At 46.5% G+C, this 20,235-nt stretch overlaps 1 long non-coding RNA gene across 1 annotated transcript; it reads right to left on the bottom strand.

Annotated features, from left to right (window-relative positions):
* Window positions 1-6,094: 6,094 nt before the first annotated feature.
* Window positions 6,095-17,183, bottom strand: LOC144332757 (uncharacterized). Its single transcript, XR_013400818.1, has 3 exons — window positions 16,324-17,183; window positions 7,040-7,916; window positions 6,095-6,354 (listed from the first exon to the last, which is right to left on the bottom strand). It is a non-coding gene; the product is annotated as an uncharacterized LOC144332757 (long non-coding RNA).
* Window positions 17,184-20,235: the final 3,052 nt, after the last annotated feature.

Raw genomic sequence — 20,235 nt, 5'->3', positions numbered from 1 at the left:
ATCCAGTATGAGTTATCCTGGACTGGTTTGATGCAAACCTTTTAGTGGGTGGAAGGCAGAAAATTCAACATCTGCCCACTGAAATACTCCTGATCCAACGTTGTTATATCAGTAATCAACAGGAACTGGCATAGCCAAAAACCCAGGCACTCAGGCCTGTCTGACGTGTTGAAGAAGTTGAAAAAGATGTTGAGATGCAATAAATATTTCTGAAGAGTTTGTGCGAGACATTATGTCAAACGTCTTTACAACTGGTATTTAATCTCTGCAACAGTCCTGTAAGACAGACATTTGAAAGAAGAGGATACTGAGGCTCAGGGAGGTTAAGATGACACAATTCCTGCCTGGGGAAAGGGGGATGTTACCAATCTTGTTGTGGAATCTAATGTAAATGAAACAATCAGGTAACCAGGTAAGATGGTATGTGATTCATTGTTAAATTGTGCCTACAGACTTTATATAACATCAAAGTGGTCTGATGGAAGATGTGGTGGACAAGAAATCAGAAAGTATTACATTACCTCCTGCCCAGGGCAGCTTGGAGGAATATAGTTAATAGGCAGATCTGTTTACTTGGTGTCATGGAACCAGTAGGGACTTTAAAGTCAGAGACACCAGCTTCAAAACCCATCTCTACCACTTAATACCTGTGTGTTCTTCAGCAGGTTATGAAATCTTACTAAGATCTAATTTCCACACTTGTGAAATGGGAATTAAAATGTCCACCTGTAAGGATTGTTAAGGGATTAAAACAGATAATGCGGGTAAATCGCCTTTCACTTAGTTGACCCTTAGTAAACATTTTCCTGCTCCTCCCCACCCTTGGCCTGTGTCCTTGGTACAGGGGTTGCTGTGAGGAAAAAGAGATAATAAATATGAAAGCACTCTGAAGAGTTAGATGTGCTATACAAATGAAAGTTATTGTATTGTCGGAGTGTGGAGAACGGAAAAATCCATGTGGTTTGAGGTAGTCGAAAGAAATGGATATGATTTTCCTTGGCCAAGAAGAAAGAGGAAGACACATTAGATGGGAAGAAAAGTTGTGATGTAAGGGTTAGGAATGTGTCCTTGAACACACACTTTTTTTTTTTTGAGATGGAGTCTTGCTGTGTTGCCCAGGCTGGAGTCCAGTGGCGGGATCTCGGCTCACTGCAAGCTCCGCCTCCTAGGTTCACACCATTCTCCTGCCTCAGCCTCCGGAGTAGCTGAGACTACAGGCGCCCGCCACCAGGCCCGGCTAATTTTTTTGTATTTTTAGTAGAGACAGGGTTTCACCGTGTTAGCCAGGATGGTCTCGATCTCCTGACCTTGTGATCCACCCGCCTTGGCCTCCCAAAGTGCTGAGATTACAGGCGTGAGCCACCGCACCCAGCTAGACTTTTGTTATTTTGTTTTTATTTTTGTTTTGAAATAGAGTTTCCCTCTGTCACCCAGGATGGAGTGCAGTGGAGCAATCATAGCTTACTGCAACCTGTGCGTCCTGGGCTCAAGCAATCCTCCCGTCTCAGCCTCCTGAGTACCTGGGACTACAGCTGTGCGCCACCATGCCCAGTTAATTTTTTTGTATTTTTTGTAGAGACAAGGTTTTGCCATGTTGCCCAGGCTAGTCTGAAACTTCTGGTCTAAAGTAATCCGCCCGCCTCGGCCTCCCAAAATGCAGGGATTACAGGCATGAGCCACTGCACCCTGCCACGCGTTTGTTAAGCACTTAATCTGTCCCTGGCTCTACATGCTTGGCCCTCGGGGACAGTAAGCACGGAAGTCCTTATCTTGTATGTTCAAGAGGTGTACAGTTCAGTGACAAGGTTAAATACCCAAGTAATTCAATATAATGAGGCATGTTGTAATAATCACACCCAACATTTATAGAGCTTTTACTGAGTGCTAGGGATCACTGTATAGTATATGCACATACATGATGCCATATATTCGGGGCAGAGATTTCAGACACAGGAATCACCTGTGGTAACACTTGGAGAAGAAAGAGCTCAATGCCTGTGCAGAGAAAGCAGGTGGTTCTGCTGGCTGGAACAGTAGGTGCAGTGGGGGGTTGGAATATGGTAGAAGCAGTAAACAGACTTGGATCACACCGAAGGATCTGGACTTTATACTGAAAGCTGGGGGGAGCCATTGAAGGTTTTATTTTATTTGTAGTTGGCAAGAACTGAAGTTACACTGTGTAATGAGAGCTAGATACTCCACAACATCCTTGATATTTTTCCCCCATTGGCTGGTCTAGATAGAGTCTCTTTCAATTATAAAAGTAGTATTTAGGCTGGGCGTGGTGGCTCACGCCTGTAACCCCAGCACTTTGGGAGGCCTAGGCGGGTTGGATCACCTGAGGTCAGGAGTTCAAGACCAGTCTGGCCAATATGGTGAAACCCCATCTCTATTAAAAATACAAAAAATTAGCCGGGGTGGTGGCGCCCCAATCCCAGCTACTCCGGAGGCTGAGACAGGAGAATCACTTGAACACGGGAGGCGGAGGTTGCAGTGAGCCGAGATCGCACCACTGCACTCCAGCCTGGGCAACAAGAGTGAAACTCCATCTCAAAAAAAAAAAAAAAGAAAAGAAAAAAAAATTAGCCAGGCGTTGTGGCTTGTGCCTGTAGTTTCAGCTACTTGGGAGGCTGAGACACGAGAATCGCTTGAACCCGGGAGGCAAAGGTTGCAGTGAGCCAAGATGACGGCACTGCACTCCAGGCTGGGCAACAGATCGAGACTCTGTCTCAAAAAAAAAAAAAAAAAAAAAAAAAAAAGGCCAGGCGCTTTGGTTCACGCCTGTAATCTCAGCACTTTGGGAGGCCGAGGTGGGCGGATCATCCGAGGTCTGGAGTTCAAGACCAGCCTGGCCAACATGGCGAACCCTGTCTCTACTGAAAATACAAAAATTCACCGGGCGTGGTGGTGGGCATTTGTAATCCCAGCTACTCCGGAGGTGAAGGCAGGAGAATCGCTTGAACCTGAGAAGCAGAGGTTGCAGTGTGCTGACATCGCACCACTGCACTCCAGCCTGGGCAATAGAGTGAGACTCAGTCTAAAAAAAAAAAAAAAAAAAACAACAGATTTTTTTTTTATTAGATTAGGGTTTTTTTTTTCCTCTAATTATTCAATTCTAACATGTCTTGGGCTTCTTTCATGTCACTGAGCATAAATCTCTTTATTTTCCTCATAGTTGTCTAGTCTTCCATTATGTGAATATACTACCGCTTTCCTTTCTTTCTTGTGTTTTTCTAGGGAGAGTCTCACTGTGAGGCAGGAGAACAGGGTCTGGAGGCAGGGAACCTAAGGCCGAATCATGCTGACTATCAGAGGGTACTCCCTTTTCAAACCCTCTTTTCTCTGTACAGCAGTTGAAAAATGAAAGTATCTCTGATTGGTCCCCTCTCGCAACCAATCAGACTGATAGAAGGCCTACTCTTCATTCTGATTGGTCCCCTCCCACAACCAATTAGACTGGTGGTGGGCCATTACTTTATTTGCATAGACCGAACCAATGGGAAACCTCTAGAGGGTATTTAAACCCCAGAAAATTCTGTTACCAATGCTCTTGAGCCACTTGCTCGAGCGTGCTCGCACCCTGCGGATTGTACTTTCCTTTAAAATAAATCTGCTTTCGGTGGATCACGAGGTCAAGAGTTGGAGACCAGCCTGGCCAACGTGGGGAAACCCCATCTCTACTAAGAATACAAAAATTAGCCGGGCGTGGTGCGGCAAGCCTCTAATCCCAGCTACTCAAGAGGCTGAGGCAGGAGAATTGCTTGAACCCAGGAGCCGAGATCGTGCCACCGAACTTCAGCCTGGGCGACAGAGCAAGACTCCGTCTCAGGGGGGAAAAATTTAAAAACAAAAACAAAAACAAAAACTCTGCTTTCACTGCCTTGCTTTGTGTGTTTTGTCCAATTCTTTGTTCAAAACGCTAAGAACCTGGACAATTACTCTCAACCGGTAACAGCTGGAGTGCAATGGTTTTTCACAGGCACAATTGATGCAGGGCAGGTGAGCACCCAAATTGGCGATTAGCCCAATAATATTGGCTCATAGTTCTTTCTTGAGCATGTGGTAGAAGTTATAGCTTTATTGAGGATGTAGTTTTACAGCCCTATGCCTGTTCCTACCGAGCAAGACCACCCTCTAGGCAGTGTGTGGAGAGCAGCAACTCAGGGAAACGGCTGCAGTCACATTTATACTGACTTTTAATTACATGCAAATTAAAGGGTGGGTTATTCAGAGATTTCCAGAAAAGGGGTGGTAACTTCCAGGTTGTTATGGAAAAAGGCAGTAACTTCCGGGTGTCGCCATGGCAGTGGTAAACTGTCGTGCTGGTGGGCGTGTCTCACGGAGAAGTTCCTTCTGTGCCTCTTTCCAATTTCAGCCAGTCTTGAATCTGGTCCAACGTCGAGGTCCTGTTTCCTGCCCACAATCATTGTGCACTACAGCCTCAAACTCCTGGGCTCAAGCCATCGACCTGCCTCAGCCTCTCAAGTAGTTGGGACTACAGCTGTGTGCCACCAAGCCTGGTTAGACTTTTAACTGTTCCCTACTGATGGATATTAACTTTTAAAAAAAAACTGTCAGTATTACAAATAACGCTGTTTAAATCCCCATAGATACATCTTTGCTCTTCTGTATGAGTACTCTGTAGCAGTATTCCTCAAATGTTAATGTGTATAGAAATTGCTTGAGGATCTCATTGAAATGTAGACCTCTCAAGTGATGCTGATGCTCTTGATTCATGGACTACACATTGAGTAATATGACTATGTGGGAAACATTTTTTTTTCTTTCCCAGGCTGGAGTGCAGTGGTGCAATCATCATGGATCACTGCAGCCCCAACCTCCTAAGTTCAGGTGATCCTCCCAACTCAGCCTCCCAGGTAGCTGGGACTACAGGCGTGTGTCACCATGCCTAGCTAATTTTTTGTAATTTTTGTGGACATGGGGATTTCTCCACATTGCCGGGGCTAGTCTTGAACTCCTGGGCTGAAGCCATCTGCCCGCCTCGGCTTCCCAAAATGCTGGGATTACAGACAGGCAGGAGCCACCGTGCCTGGCGTACATTCTTAGAATGTAGAATTTCTGGGTCAAATGGTATGTACTTTGCCAATCTTAATATGTTAAAAAATAGATTTTGAGGGCTGGGTACAATGGCTCACGCCTGTAATCCCAGCACTTGTAAGGCTGAGGTGGGCTGATCACTTGAGTTCAGGAGTTTGAGACCAGCCTGGCCAAAATGATGAAGCCCTTTCTCTACTAAAAATACAAAAATTGGCCGGGTGTAGTGGCTCACACCTGTAATCCCAGCACTTGGGGAGGCTGAGGCGAGCGGATCACGAGGTTGGGAGTTCGAGACCAGCCTGGCCAACATGATAAAACCCCTTATCTACTTAAAAAAAAAAATTAGCCGGGTATGGTGTGGCACATTCCTGTAATTCCAGCTACTGGGGAGGCTGAGGCAGGAGAATCGCTTGAACCCAGGAGGCAGAGATTGCAGTGAGCTGAGATCGCGCCATGCACTCCAGCCTCGGTGACAGAGTAAGACTCTGTCTCAAAAATAATAATAAATACAAATAAAACAATTAGCTGGCATGGTGACACACGCCTGTAATCCCAGCTACTCGGGTGGCTGAGCTATGAGAATCTCTTGAACCTGAGAGACAGGGGTTGCAGTGAGCCAAGATTGCGTCACTATGCTCCAGCCTGGATGACAGAGAGAAACCCTGTCTCGAAAAAAAACAAACGAAAATCACATTATTCTAACTCTTCTAAAGATTGTTATTTTACAGTATATTCTTTTTTTTTTTTTTTTTTGAGACAGAGTTTCTGTCTTGTCACCCAGGCTGGAGTGCAATGGCACAATCTCAGCTCACTGCAACCTCCACCTCCTGGGTTCAAGTGATTCTCCTGCCTCAGCCTCCCGAGTAGTTGGGATTACAGGCATGTGCCACCACACCTGGCTAATTTTTGTGTTTTTAGTAGAGACGGAGTTTCACCATGTTGGCCAGGCTGGTCTCGAACTCCTGACCTCAGGTGATCTGCCTGCCTCAGCCTCCCAAAGTGCTGGGATTACAGGCATGAGCCACCGCGCCTGGCCAGTATTTTTTCTTTTTTCTTTTTTTTTTTTTTTTTGAGACAGTCTTGCTCTGTTACCAGGCTGCGGTGCAGTGGCATGATCTCGGCTCACCGCAACTCTGACTCCCTGATTCAAGTGATTCTCCTGTCTCCGCCTCCTGAGTAGCTGGGATTACAGGCACCCACAAGCACGCCCAGCTAATTCTTCTATTTTTAGTAGAGATGGGGTTTCACCATGTTGGCCAGGATGGTCTCGATCTCCTGACCTCATGATTCACCTTTCTCAGCCTCCCAAAGTTCTGGGATTACAGGCATGAGCCACCACTCCCGGCCCCGGCCAGTATATTCTTAAATATTACTGTTGAGCCATATATATGACAATGGTGGACTTTGATGAATATCTGCACATCTGTAGTAAAATGTGAAGCTACCTTCATTTTGTTGGTATGGTGAACTTTTTAAGTATCTCACTTTTTAAAAAAAGTTGGTTTGTGTGTTTTCTATGCTTACACATTTTTCCATAGTACCGCAGATCATTTTACTGATTAAATTTGACCCTTTTGACAGAAAAACAGGTCAATGAGTTCCTTGGGATCAAGAAGGGGTTGACTTCTTGATTTTGAGGGAACTGTTAAGAGTGATTCTACAATTGTTCTATGTCTTGATTATGATATGACTATGCATTTGTCAGAGCTTAACAGGGTGTTTTTGTTTGTTTGTTTGTTTTGATTTTTGAGATGGAGTCTTGCTCTGTCCCCCAGGCTGGAGTGAAATGGCACGATCTCAGCTCACTGCAACCTCTGCTTCCTGGGTTCAAGCAATTCTAGTGCCTCAACCTTCCGAGTAGCTGGGATTACAAGCACATGCCACCATGCCCAGCTAATTTTTTTGTATTTTTAGTAGAGATGGATTTTTGCTATGTTGGCCAGGCTGGTCTTGAACTCCTGGCCTCAAGTGATCCATCCACCTCAGCCTCCCAAAGTGCTAGGATTACAGGTGTGAGCCACCACAACCAACGAACAAGGTGAATTTTACTGAATGTAAATTCATACTTCAATAAACATGACTTTAAAAACTTTAAAAAAATAGGTACATCATTATTATTATTTTTAGAGACAAGGTCTCACTGTGTTACTCAGCCTATAGTGCAGTGGTGTGATCATAGCTCATTGCACCCTTGGCCCCCTGGCTCTAGCAATCCTCCCACCTCAGCCTCCTGAGTAGCTGGGACTGCAGGTGCGCCTCACCTTGCCAAGATAATTTTTAGCTTTTTTGGTAAAGATGGAGTCTCACTATGTTGCACAGACTGGTCTCGAACTCCTGGGCTCAAGCGATTCTCCTCCCTTGGCCTCTCAAAGTGCTGGGGTTACAGGCATGAGCCACCATGCCCAGTCAGCCAAGTGCAACTGTTAACTGATTATAGCTGTATAACAAATTATCTCAAAACGTAGCAGCTTAAAACAGCAAAATGTATTATCTCAGTTTCTTAGGAATCCAAGAGTGGCCCAGGTGGGTTGCAGTCAAACGGTTGGCTGCAGCTGCAGTTATCTGAAGGCTTGGCTGGGGCTGAAGGATTTGCTTCCAAGATGGCTCACTCACATGGTTGTTGGCAAGACAGTTCCTTACCATCTGGACTTCTCCATAGGACCTGAATGTCCTCATAACATGGCAGCTGGCTTCCCCCAGAGCAAGTGATCCAAGAGAGAAAGAGACCAAGATGAAAGCCACTCTGCCTTTAACTGAGTCTCCAAAGTCACACACCATCACTTCCACTTTATGCTATTCTTTAGATGCCAGTCACTAAGTCCAGCCCACACTCAAGTTGGGGGGAATTAGGCTCACCTCTGGAAAGGAAGAGTATCACAGAATTTGTGGACGTATTTTTAAACCACCACACAGACACATTAACTTCTTGTCTCTTGTACATGTTGAAAATATTTTCCACCGGGCGCGGTGGCTCATGCCTGTAATCCCAGCACTTTGGGAGGCCGAGATGGGCGGATCACAAGGTCAGGAGATCGAGACCATCCTGGCTAACACGGTGAAACCCCGTCTCTACTAAAAGTACAAAAAACTAGCCGGGCGAGGTGGCGGACGCCTGTAGTCCCAGCTACTCGGGAGGCTGAGGCAGGAGAATGGCGTAAACCCAGGAGGCGGAGCTTGTAGTGAGCCGAGTTCGCGCCACTGCACTCCAGCCTGGGTGACAGAGCAAAGACTCCGTCTCAAAAAAAAAAAAAAAAGAAAATATTTTCCTACTTTTTCATTTCACTTTGCTTATAGAGTGTCACCTTACAGAAATTTGATATTTGTGTGTAGTTCGAACTACCAGTCTCTTGCATAAGGCTTCTGAACTGTGGGTCTGGTTCAGAAAAGCCTTTTCACCCCTAAAGTTATGAGAATATTCTCTTGAATATTTTGATGGTATTTAAATATTTTTCGGTCTTTATTACATCTAGAATAGGTTGGTATATAGTGTGAGGTAGGGGAGCCAAAAGGGGAGCCAATTTTTTTCTACATCATTCATTGATTAATCCCATCCTTCTCTACTGATTTGAAATGCCATCTTTATCATATATATGGGTTTTATTCCTGGACTCTATTATCTTCCATTGATCTCTGTATCTATTTCTGCTCTAGTATCATACTGTCATAACTATTGATTTTAGTATTGATTTTTCTCTATATATCATATATCCTGCCACCTTATTATTTCTTTTTTTTTTTTTTTTTTTTTTGAGACGAAGTCTCGCTCTGTCGCCCAGGCTGGAGTGCAGTGGCCGGATCTCAGCTCACTGCAAGCTCCGCCTCCCGGGTTCACGCCATTCTCCTGCCTCAGCCTCCCGAGTAGCTGGGACTACAGGCGCCCGCCACTGCGCCCGGCTAATTTTTTGTATTTTTAGTAGAGACGGCGTTTCACCGTGTTAGCCAGGATGGTCTCGATCTCCTGACCTCGTGATCCACCCGTCTCGGCCTCCCAAAGTGCTGGGATTACAGGCGTGAGCCACCGCGCCCGGCCTTTTTTTTTTTTTTTTTTAAAGACAGGGTCTCACTCTGTCGCCCAGACTAGAGTGCAGTGGTGCAATCTTGGCTCACTGCAACCTCTGCTTCCGTCAAGCGATTCTCATGCCTCAGCCTCCTGAGTAGTTGGGATTACAGGTGCGCACCGCCACAGCCAGTTTTTTAAATTATTATTATTTTTAGTAGAGATGGGGTTTTGCCATGTTGGCCAGGCTAATCTCAAACTCCTGGGCTCAAGCAATCCACCTGCCTCAGCCTCTCAAAGTGCTGGGATTACAGGCATTAGCCACTATCCCCAGCCTGAGATGGGGTCTTGCTTTGTCACTGAAACTGGAGTGCAGTTTGGGAACACAACTCATTGCAGCCTCAAACTCCTGGGCTCAAGTAATGCCTTGGACTCCCAAGTAACTAGAATCACCTAGTTACCGGGCATGCCACCATGCCCAGATAATTTTTTTTAAATTGTTTTGTAGAGATGGGGTCTCACTGCGTTCCCTGGGCTACTCCCCAATTCCTGGGCTCAAGAGATTCTCCTGCCTTAACCTTCCAAAATGCTGGGATTACAGGCATGAACCACCATGCCCAGACTTCTTTTTTTTTTTTTTTTTTTTTTTGAGACAAAAATCTCACTCTTATCCCCCAGGCTGGAGTGCAATGATGTGATCTTGGCTCACTGAAACCTCTGCCTCCCAGGTTCAAGAGATTCTCCTGCCTCAGATTCCCGAGTAGCTGGGATTACAGGTGTTCCCCACCATGCTCAGCTAATTTTTGTATTTTTAGTAGAGATGGGGTTTCACCATGTTGGCCAGGCTGGTCTCAAACTCCTGACCTCAGGTGATTGCCCACCTCGGCCTCCCAAAGTGCTGGGATTACAGCTGTGAACCACCACGCCCGGCCCAGGCCTTCTTTTTCTTTTTTTTTTTTTTGAGACGGAGTCTCGCTCTGTCACCCAGGCTGGAGTGCAGTGGCCGGATCTCAGCTCACTGCAAGCTCTGCCTCCCAGGTTCACGCCATTCTCCTGCCTCAGCCTCCCGAGTAACTGGGACTACAGGTGCCCGCCACCTCGCCCGGCTAGTTTTTTGTATTTTTTTAGTAGAGATGGGGTTTCACTGTGTTAGCCAGGATGGTCTCGATCTCCTGACCTCGTGATCCGCCCGTCTCAGCCTCCCAAAGTGCTGGGATTACAGGCTTGAGCCACCGCGCCAGACTTTTTTCTTTAGAAATAGGGTCTTGGTCTGTTACTCAAGCTGGAGTGCAGTGGTGTGATCACAGCTCACTGCAGCCTTGACATCCCAAGCTCAACCAATCCTCCTACCTCAGCCTCCCAAGTAGCTGGGACTACAAGCACACGCCACCATGCCTGGGTAATTTGTGTGTGTGTATGTCTGTGTGTGTCTGTGTGTGTGTGTGTTTTGTAGAGACGAGGTTTTGCCATGTTGCCCAGGCTGCTCTTGAGTTCCTGGGCTCAAGCTATTTGTCTGCTTCAGCCTCCTAAAGTGCTGGGACTACAGGCATGAGCCACCACACCCAGCCCACCTTATTGTTTCTAATAATAGAATAGACTATTGGATAGAGAGAAGTAGAAAAACTCAATAAATTCTAAAATGTTACTTTAAGTTCTTAAAATAGATAGAAAATGCATATGTATATATATGGTATATATCTGGCATATGATTCAATGAAGGTAGAAGAATCTTGAAAGTTTAGGAAGCTGAAGATGGTAAGTGTATGGAGTAAGGAGGTAGGGATGGAGAGGAAGACTCAACAAGACTCAGCAACTGAATGGACACAGGACATGGAGAAGATGAATATATCCAACTAGTTAATGGTAATGGAACATTGTATTAGTCTGTTTTCACACTCCTATAATGAACTGCCCGAGACTGGGTAATTTATAAAGAAAAGAGGTTTAATTGATTCACAGTTCTGCCTGGCTGAGGAGGCCTCAGGAACTTTGCAATCATGGCAGAAGGGGAAGCAGGCATATCTTACATGGTGGCAGGTGACAGAGAGTGTGAAGGAGGAACTGTCAAACATAAAACCATCAGATCTCATGAGAACTCACTCACTATCACAAGAACAACATGGGGGAAAGCACACCCATGATTCAATCACCTCCCACCAGGTCCCTCCCTAGATGTGGGGATTACGGGGACTACAATTTGAGATCAAATTTGGGTGGGGACACAGAGCCAAACATCCTCATAGAGATGTCCGTTAGGCCACTGGAGACAGGGAGCTAGAGCTGAGTTTCACAGTTGGCTGATCCTTCAGCTCTACCATGTCTTCCAGGACTGCAGTCCACACTGCTGACTTCTCTGAGTCTTCTCAGTGTCATGTGATGGCTGCACATAGCTGTCAGAGACTGAAGTGGGACCACTGACAGTCCTTTCTTACTGCTGTCTCATAAGAGCAAGGAACCATCCACTTTCCAGAAGCCTCTTGATTTATTTTTATGTGAGATAATAACTGTCCATATGAATTGTCCTTTAATACCATTTCTTCAGAAATTTTGTGACTCAATGGAAAGGTTTTTTTTTTTTTTTTGAGACAGAGTCTTGCTCTGTCACCCAGGCTAGAGTACAGCAGAGCAATCTCGGCTTACTGCAAACCTCCGCCTCCTGAGTTCAAGTGATTTTTCTGCCTCAACCTTCCAAGTAGCTGGGATTACAGGCGTTCACCACCACACCCAGCTAATTTTTTGTATTTTTTGTAGAGATGGGGTTTCACCATGTTGGTCAGGCTGGTCTTGAACCCCTGGCCTCAGGTGAACTGCTTGCTTTGGCCTCCCAAAGTGCTGGGATTACAGGCGTGAGCCACCGTGCCTGGCCAAGTATCTTGACACACCGCTCCTTGCAAATCACTGATACTCAAAAGGCTTTCTTTGTATATCTACTAGCCACAGAGTTTGCAAAACAAGATGTATGTTTGTTTGTGTGCGTATGTGTGTGTGTCCCATTTTTCACATTCAAATTATTATTTTTGAGATGGAGTCTCACTCTGATGCCCAGGCTGGAGTGCGGTGGCACGATCTCGGCTCACTGCAAACTCTGCCTCCCAGTTCAAGCGATTCTTGTGCCTCAGCCTCCCAAGTAGCCGAGATTACAGGGGATCGCCACCTTGCCCACCTAATTTTTGTATTTTTAGTAGAGATGGGGTTTCACCAGGTTGGCCAGACTGGTCTCAAACTCCTGACATCAAGTGATCCACCCACCTTGGCCTCCCAAAGTGTTGGGATTACAGGCTTGAGCCACCACGCGGCCACATTCAAATTATACTCTCAAGATTTTGGTGGGGTGCGGTGGCTCATGCCTGTAATCCCAACACTTTGGGCTGCCGAGGCAGGTGGATCACCAGAGGTCAGGAGTTTGAGACCAGACTAGCCAACATGGAGAAACCCCACCTCTACTAAAAATACAAAAATTAGTGGGGTGTGGTTGTGTGAGCCTAAAATCCCAGCTACTCGGGAAGTGAGGCAGAAGAATCGCTTGAATCCAGGAGGCACAGCTTCCAGTGAGGTGAGACTGCACCACTGACCTCCAGCCTGGGGGCAACAGAGCAAGAATCTGTCTCAAAAAAAAAAAAAAAAAAACTAACAAAAACAACAACAACAAAAAAACAAGATTTTAAGTAGTATCTGTAGTTGTGATGTGCTGGTAAATGTTTAATAAGAGGCTCTCCAGAGAGAACAAAAAGCCCTTGATTAAGCATTTGCTTATTTCTCTAGTGTAAATACTCCCGCCATGGCTGATTTCAAGCTGCAGCTCCCTGAACATGGAGTTGGGAACGTGGAGCTGGGAAGAGGTGTACATGCAGAACATAGACCCCAGGGCTGCTGGTGCACAAAGACTGTATGAGCAGGAGAATGAGGCAGGAAATCGCAGGAGGCGGAAGTTGCGGTGAGCCAAGATCAGGCCACTGCACTCTAGCCTGGGAGTCAAAAATAATAATTTGAATGTGAAAAATGGGACACACACACGTTTTTTTGAGGCTCTGTCTCAAAAAAAAAAAAAAAAAAAAAAAAGGCTATATGAGGACTCAGTGAGAAGACAGCCGTCTGCAAGCCCAGGAGAGAGACCTCAGAAGAAACCAGACCTGCTGCTGACAACTTGATCTTGAACGTCTTCCCTCCTGGGGAGCGATTCCCTGTAATCCCAGCACTTTGGGAGGGGCCGAGGAGGGGGGATCACGTGAGGTCAGGAGTTCGAGACCAGCCTGGCCAACATGGTGAAACCCCATGTCTACCAAAAATACAAAATGAGCCAGGCATGGTGGTGCATGTGCCTGTAGTCCCAGTTACTCAGGAAGCTGAGGCAGGAGAATCGCTTGAACTCAGGAGGCAGAGGTTGCAGTGAGCCGAGATGGTACTCCAGCCTGGGTTCCAAGAGCAAAACTCCATCTCCAAAAAAGAAAGAAAGAAAGAAATTTCTGTAGTTTAAGCCACTAAGTTTGTGGTATTTTCTTACAGCAGTCTTCACAAAAAACGTAGTAAAATAATTATAGAGTGATGAGTTTTAAGTACGGTGTACCTCTGTTTTTAACTGTTTTTAATATAATTAAATTAAAAGCTCATACAATTTTAGGAGCAACAGAGCAAAACTCTGTCTCAAAAAAAAAAAAAAAAAAAATGCTGTGTTTAACCGGTTCAGGGAATTAATGAAAACTTAACAATCAGCTTTCACAAGCCTGTACAAGCCAGCTCCAGCACACTACTGCACATTCTAATGAGTTCCAATTTTATTTATTTATTTATTTATTTTTTGAGACAGAGTTTTGCTCTGTTGCCCAGGCTGGAGTGCAGTGGCGAGATCTCAGCTCACTGCAACCTCCACCTCCTGGGTTCAAGCGATTCTCCTGCCTCAGCCTCCCGAGCAGCTGGGACTACAGGCACGCACCACCATGCCCACTAATTTTTTTGTATTTTTAGTAGAGACAGGGTTTCACCGTGTTAGCCAGGATGGTCTTGATCTCCTGACCTCATGATCTGCCTGCCTCAGCCTCCCAAAGTGCTGGGATTATAGTCGTGAGCCACCGCGCCCGGGTTGTTTTTGTATTTTTAGTAGAGACAGGGTTTTGCCATGTTGGCCAGGCTGATCTCAAACTCCTATCCTCAGGTGATCTGCCCGTCTTGGCCTCCCAAAGTGCCGGGATTACAGGTGTGAGCCGCCACACCCACCCATGAATCCCAAATTTCTTTTTTTTTTTTTTTTTTTTTTTTTTGAGACGGAGTCTCGCTCTGTCGCCCAGGCTGGAGTGCAGTGGCCAGATCTCAGCTCACTGCAAGCTCCACCTCCCGGGTTCCCGCCATTCTCCTGCCTCAGCCTCCCAAGTAGCTGGGACTACAGGCGCCGCCACCACGCCCGGCTAATTTTTTGTATTTTTAGTAGAGACGGGGTTTCACCGTGTTAGCCAGGATGGTCTCGATCTCCTCACCTCGTGATCCGCCCGTCTCGGCCTCCCAAAGTGCTGGGATTACAGGCTTGAGCCACTGCGCCCGGCCGAATCCCAAATTTCTATCTCCAACCGAGAACTTTTTTCTGAGCCCCAGGCTCATACATCTAACCTCCCACTTCACTTCTCCATTTACCTGAGGCACGGACATCTCAACTCAACATGTCCAAAACCAAGTTCTCGATCTTTTCCTCTAACTCTGCTTTTCTTTCTTTATTTTTTATTTTATTTATTTATTTGTTTGTTTTTGAGATGGAGTCTCGCTCTGGTGACCGAGGCTGGAGTGCAGTGGCCTGATCTCGGCTTACTGCAACCTCCACCTCCCGGGTTCAAGTGATTCTCCTGCCTCAGCCTCCTGAGTAGCTAGGACTACAGGTGCCCACCACCACACCTGGCTAATTTTTATATTTTTAGTAGAGACGGGGTTTCACTATGTTGGCCAGGCTGGTCTTGAACTCCTGACCTCAGGTGATCTGCCCACCTCGGCCTCCCGAAGTGCTGGGATTACAGGCATAAGCCACCGCACCCAGCCTGCTTTTCTTTAGTGTTACCTATATCACTTTCAGATGCTCAAATCAAAATCCTTGGGTCATCCTTGCAGAACTGCCAAATAGAACTTTTTCTTTTTCTTTTTCTTTTTTTCTTTCTTTCTTTTTTCTTTTTTTTTTCTTTTCTTTTTTTTTTTTTTTTTTTTTTTTTTGCAACAGGGTCTCACTCTGTTGCTCAGGCTGGAGTGCAGAGGCATAATCATGGCTCACTGCAGACTTGACCTCCTGGGCTCAAGTGATCCTCCTGCCTGAGCCTCCCAAGTAGCCAGGACTACAGGTGTGCACCAACACACCTGGCTAGTTTTTTTGTAGAGGTGAGGTCTCCGTATGTTACCCAGGCTGGTCTCAATCTCCTGTCCTCAGGGGATCTGACCGCCTTGGCCTCCCAAAGTGCTAGGATTACAGGCATGAGCAACCCGCACTTGGCCTCCAATAGATCTTGAGTTCTTGAGTTTCACTCTGCACCCTACTACCTGGCATAGTGTCTAGCACACAGTAAATGGTCTATAAATACTTTTTTTTCTTTTTGAGATAGGGTCTCACTCTGTCACCCAGGCTCAACTGTAACAGTGAGATCACAGTTCACTGAAGCCTGGACCTCTCAGGCTCAAGCAGTCCTCCCACCTCAACCTCCAGGGTAGCTGGTATTACAGGAGTGAGCCACTATGCCTGGCCTAAATGTGCTTTTTTATAAAAGGTAATCAAGAACACCCTCCCTCAATTTGGATTTGGCCTTATAGATAAAATCCCCTTACCTCCCTCCACTTTGAGAATCACTGCTAAGTAGTGAACAAGTGACAAGCCTCGAAGATACCCTGTTAGGATTAACTAGAAAGAAATAGAGGCTCGGAAAGATGTCAAAAGGAAAACTAGGGCCAGGAGCGGTGGCTCACGCCTGTAATCCTAGCACTTTGGGAAGCTGAGGCGGGCGGATCACCCGTCAGGAGTTCAAGACCAACCTGACCAACATGGTGAAATACCGTCTCTACTAAAAATTCAAAATGAGCTGGACGTGGTGGTGTATGTCTGTAATATTCCAGCTACTCGGGAGGCTGAGGCAAGAGAATCGCTTGAACCAGGGAGGTGGAAGTTGCAGTGAGCCAAGATCACGCCACTGCACTCTAGCCTGGGCGTCCGAATAAGACTGTCTCAAAAAAAAAAAAAAAAAAAAGGGAAAACCAGGAAAAATTTGGATATTTAAAAAAATAGCAAGGATAGACAAAAGAGCATTTACCTTTGTAATAGGTGTGCTACTTTACGCTGCAGTTTCTTTCTCATCTTTTTGAAACGGTCTTGCTATGTCATCCATCCTCCTAGAGTATTCACAGGCGCGATCATGGCTCACTGCAGCCTCGACCTCCAGGGCTCAAGCAATCCTCCCGCCTTAGCCTCCTGAGTAGCTGGGACCACAGGCATGAGCCATCGCGCCGGCTACCATACAGTTTCTAACACAACCTGGGTGTCTCCCACTTCTGACCTCCCTCCTCGGGGAGAACAAAATGATTCTCTCCCAGTGGAGAGTCCCTAGACATACCACCAAGATAGAAGAGGGATGGGGAAGGAAACATTTTGAGGGCTGATGCAATGGAACCCTTTAAAACGTAAAGAACTTTAGTAGGTAAGCCTCAATTAGGAAATTTCCCACAAGCACTCGGTCCATTCCACGCTCTTCTGGAACCCGGGCTAGAGTCGCCCTCAGCTGCCCGTTTAGCAGCCCTCGCCGCCAAGCACGGACTTTCAGCCTCTGGTCCTAGTTTCCGCCCTGGGGTCTTTGTTCCTGGCCAGAATATTCCACGCGTGAACGTCAGCGCCGGGGCCGAGGAAGAGATTGGCGGGGACGGGAGCTGCAGTTCAGGAGAAAGCCCTATGGCAGGCTCCACTTTCTGTAGTGACTAAGGCGTGAACTACTGGGAGGAGGTCCCGCGACGCGTGCGGCCGCCGTGGGGCGCGCGCGAGGCAGTCAGACCGCCCGCCTGCTTCGCGCCAGCTCACTTGACCGCCGGCCCGGGGTGAGTCAGCGTCTGCCCCGCCCCCTGCCGCGAGCTTTGCCGTGGTTACACAACTAGCACCTGGGCGGCTGCGCGCGGCGGGGCAATGGCGCTGGGCGGGGAGGGGCGGGGCGTTGATGCGAGGCAGGACGGAGCTTTGGCGCTGGGCGGGGCGGCGACCGAGAATCCCGGTTTTAAAAATTTTTTGCTGTGTCATTTGCCATTTCCTCTGCACTAGTGGGCCGGGGGAGGCTCTTCGCAGTTGGCTCTTGACTTTGCCATTTTCCAGTTCTGTAGTCTCGGACAAGGCGTTTAACTTCTCTAAGCCTCAGTTTACTAATCTAAAAATTGGGTTATCTTTGTTGTGAGGATTAAAGGAAATGTGGAGTTTCATCGCAGACTCATTTAACAATGCTCAGATTAAATAGAGCAGAGTGGGGCCAGGCTCCACTCCGTGCGAGTGTGAGATGGGAGACTGTGTTCTCTTGGTCCCAGTTCTGGGCCCTTCAGTGTGTATCTTGTGAAACTGACAGCGATTCTACTGTTTTGTGTCTTAAACTAGGTTGTAGTGTTTTAAGATACTTCCTTTCTGTATAACTTGATCCATCTGAAAGGCCATCAAGCACTTCGGTAGGCACTCAACCGAAGAAACAATTCCCTTCCGTGGTAGCATACAACTCTATCTCCAAAGTGGAAAAAAAAAATACGGCCTCAATCTATACATTCAAGATTCAAAAAATTTGTGAAGCGAGGTCAACAGATGCTCCTACAACTGCTAAAGTGACAACGAAGATATGTGATTAATGAAAATGGCAGGCCGGGTGCGGTGGCTCATGCCTGGAATCCCAGCACTTCGGGAGGCCGAGGTGCGTGGATCACCTGAGGTCGGGAGTTCGAGACCATCCTGGCTAACAGGGTGAAAACCCGTCTACTAAAAATGCAAAACTTAGCCGGGCGTGGTGACACACGCCTGTAAACCCAGCTACTCAGGAGGCTGAGGCAGGAGAATCAGTTGAACTCAGGAGGTGGAGGTTGCAGTGAGCCGAGATTGTGCCATTGCACTCCAGCTTGGGCAACAAAAGCAAAACTCCATCTCAAAAAAAAAAAAAAGAAAGAAAGAAAATGGAAAGGTCACTAAGCTTATTACTTACCAGAAATATGTGTCCAGGCCAGGTGCAGGCCAGGTGCGGTGGCTAATGCCTATAATCCCAGCCCTTTGGGAGGGCAGGACCAGAAGCTAATCCTCTTGAGGCCAGGAGTTGTAGGCTGCAGTGAGATATGATTGCAACACTGCACTCCAATAGAGCAAGACCCTGCCTCTATATATTAAAAAGAAAGAAAACCAAAAAGAAATACGTGCCTTACAATGGCAAGATGTGGCAAAAAAAAGGGAAGAAAAAGCTCTTCATATCAAGTCATAGTTCAAGCCTCCTACTAGAGAAGTCAGCCTTTGGATGGAAATATTTCAAAACCAGTCAAGGATAGCATAATGATTTTAGAAGCCATTTAAACCTCAAAAAACAAACTATTGGTGAAACTATAGAGGAACAGACAGCACAACCCACTCAGAACTATTAGAAAGGTTTATTGGCATAGGCCGGGGATGGTGGCTCATGCCTGTAATCCCAGCACTTTGGGAGACCAAGGTGGGCGGATCATGAGGTCAGGAGTTCGAGACCAGCCCGGCCAACATGGTGAAACCCCATCTCTAGTAATAGTACAAAAATTAGCCCTGCATGGTGGCGGGCACCTCTAATCCCAGCTACTCGGAGGCTGAGACAGGAGAATTGCTTGAACCCAGGAGGCAGAGGTTGCAGTGAGTCAAGATTGCACTACTGCACTCCAGCCTGGGCAACAGAGCAAGACTACGTCTCAAAAAAAAAAAAAAAAATTATTATTATTCCAGAATACCATGAGGTTGGTAGTTGGTATCTTCTGGGGAAAGATGCCCAACTGCATTTAATATTTCCAAACTAGAAACACAAGGCCCTGGTTTGAAAGCAACTAATGATCTTCTGAATGCCATTTCCCTCAACCCTTTGCCCTTGCTCCCAAGTGCAGTGACAGTGTAGTTCTACAGGGCTGTCATTCTACAAATCCTGGTGCCCTTTAAAAAAAAAAAAAGAAAGAAAGAAAAAAGGTGATATGGTGGCTTACACCTGTAACCCAGCCTTTGAGACTGAGGTGGGCAGACCACTTGAGGTCAGGAGTTCAAGACCAGCCTGGCCAACACAGTGAAACCCCATCTCTATTAAAAATACAAAAATTAGCCAGGCATAGTGGCACATCCCTGTAATCCCAGCTACTTGGGAGGCTGAGACAGAATTGCTTGAACCTGGGAGGGAGAGTTTTCAGTGAAGAGAGATCGGGCCACGTTACTCCAGCCTGAGCGAGACTCTCTCAAAAACAACAAACAAACAAAAAAAACCTGCCTGTGCTCTAGCAACCAAATGCAAAGTCCTGGGTGACTGTAGTACTTTCCCTGATTCAGTTTCAAATATCTTCATTCTAGAAGTCAAGCAGGACCTCAAAGAGAAAAAATTTGGCTTTGTGCTACAGGACACAACAATACCACCCTGATGTACCACACACTTTATGAATGTGCTCATAAAGGCATTGAATAAAGTTTTCCTGTCCCAACCTTACTCCATCCTTCACTCTGCTGATCTAAGCATGATTTGCTGTTTCAAAACCACATACATTAGACTGAGATTCTCCCTTGACTCCCAGAGTCATGGATGCTGACCCTAATCTTAATGTAGTAAAGATCTGGAAGTCCTTCAATATTGCTAGTTGCATCATTTCTATTTAAACAGGCAATGGGAGGCCAGGCGTGGTGGCTCGTGCTTGTAATCCCAGCATTTTGGGAGGCTGCAGATCCCTTGAGTCCAAGAGTTCAAGGCCAGCCTGGGGAACATGGCAAAACTTCATCTCTACAAAACGTTAGCTGAACGTGGTGGTGCGCACCTGTAGTCCCAGCTACTCAGGAGGTGGAAGCAAAAAGATCACCTGTGCCTGGGGAAGCTGAGGCTGCAGTGAGCCATGATCACGCTATTACACTCCAGCCTAGGTGATACAGCAAGACCCTGTCTCAATAAATAAATAAATAAATAAACAAACAAACAGGTAATGGAAGTAATGAAGCCTGACAGTCAATG

The sequence above is a fragment of the Macaca mulatta genome, chromosome 11, assembly GCF_049350105.2.
Source record: "Macaca mulatta isolate MMU2019108-1 chromosome 11, T2T-MMU8v2.0, whole genome shotgun sequence".
Lineage (NCBI taxonomy): Eukaryota > Metazoa > Chordata > Mammalia > Primates > Cercopithecidae > Macaca > Macaca mulatta.
Note: the sequence above shows the minus strand (reverse complement) of the source record. Positions and strands in the feature narration are given on the sequence as shown.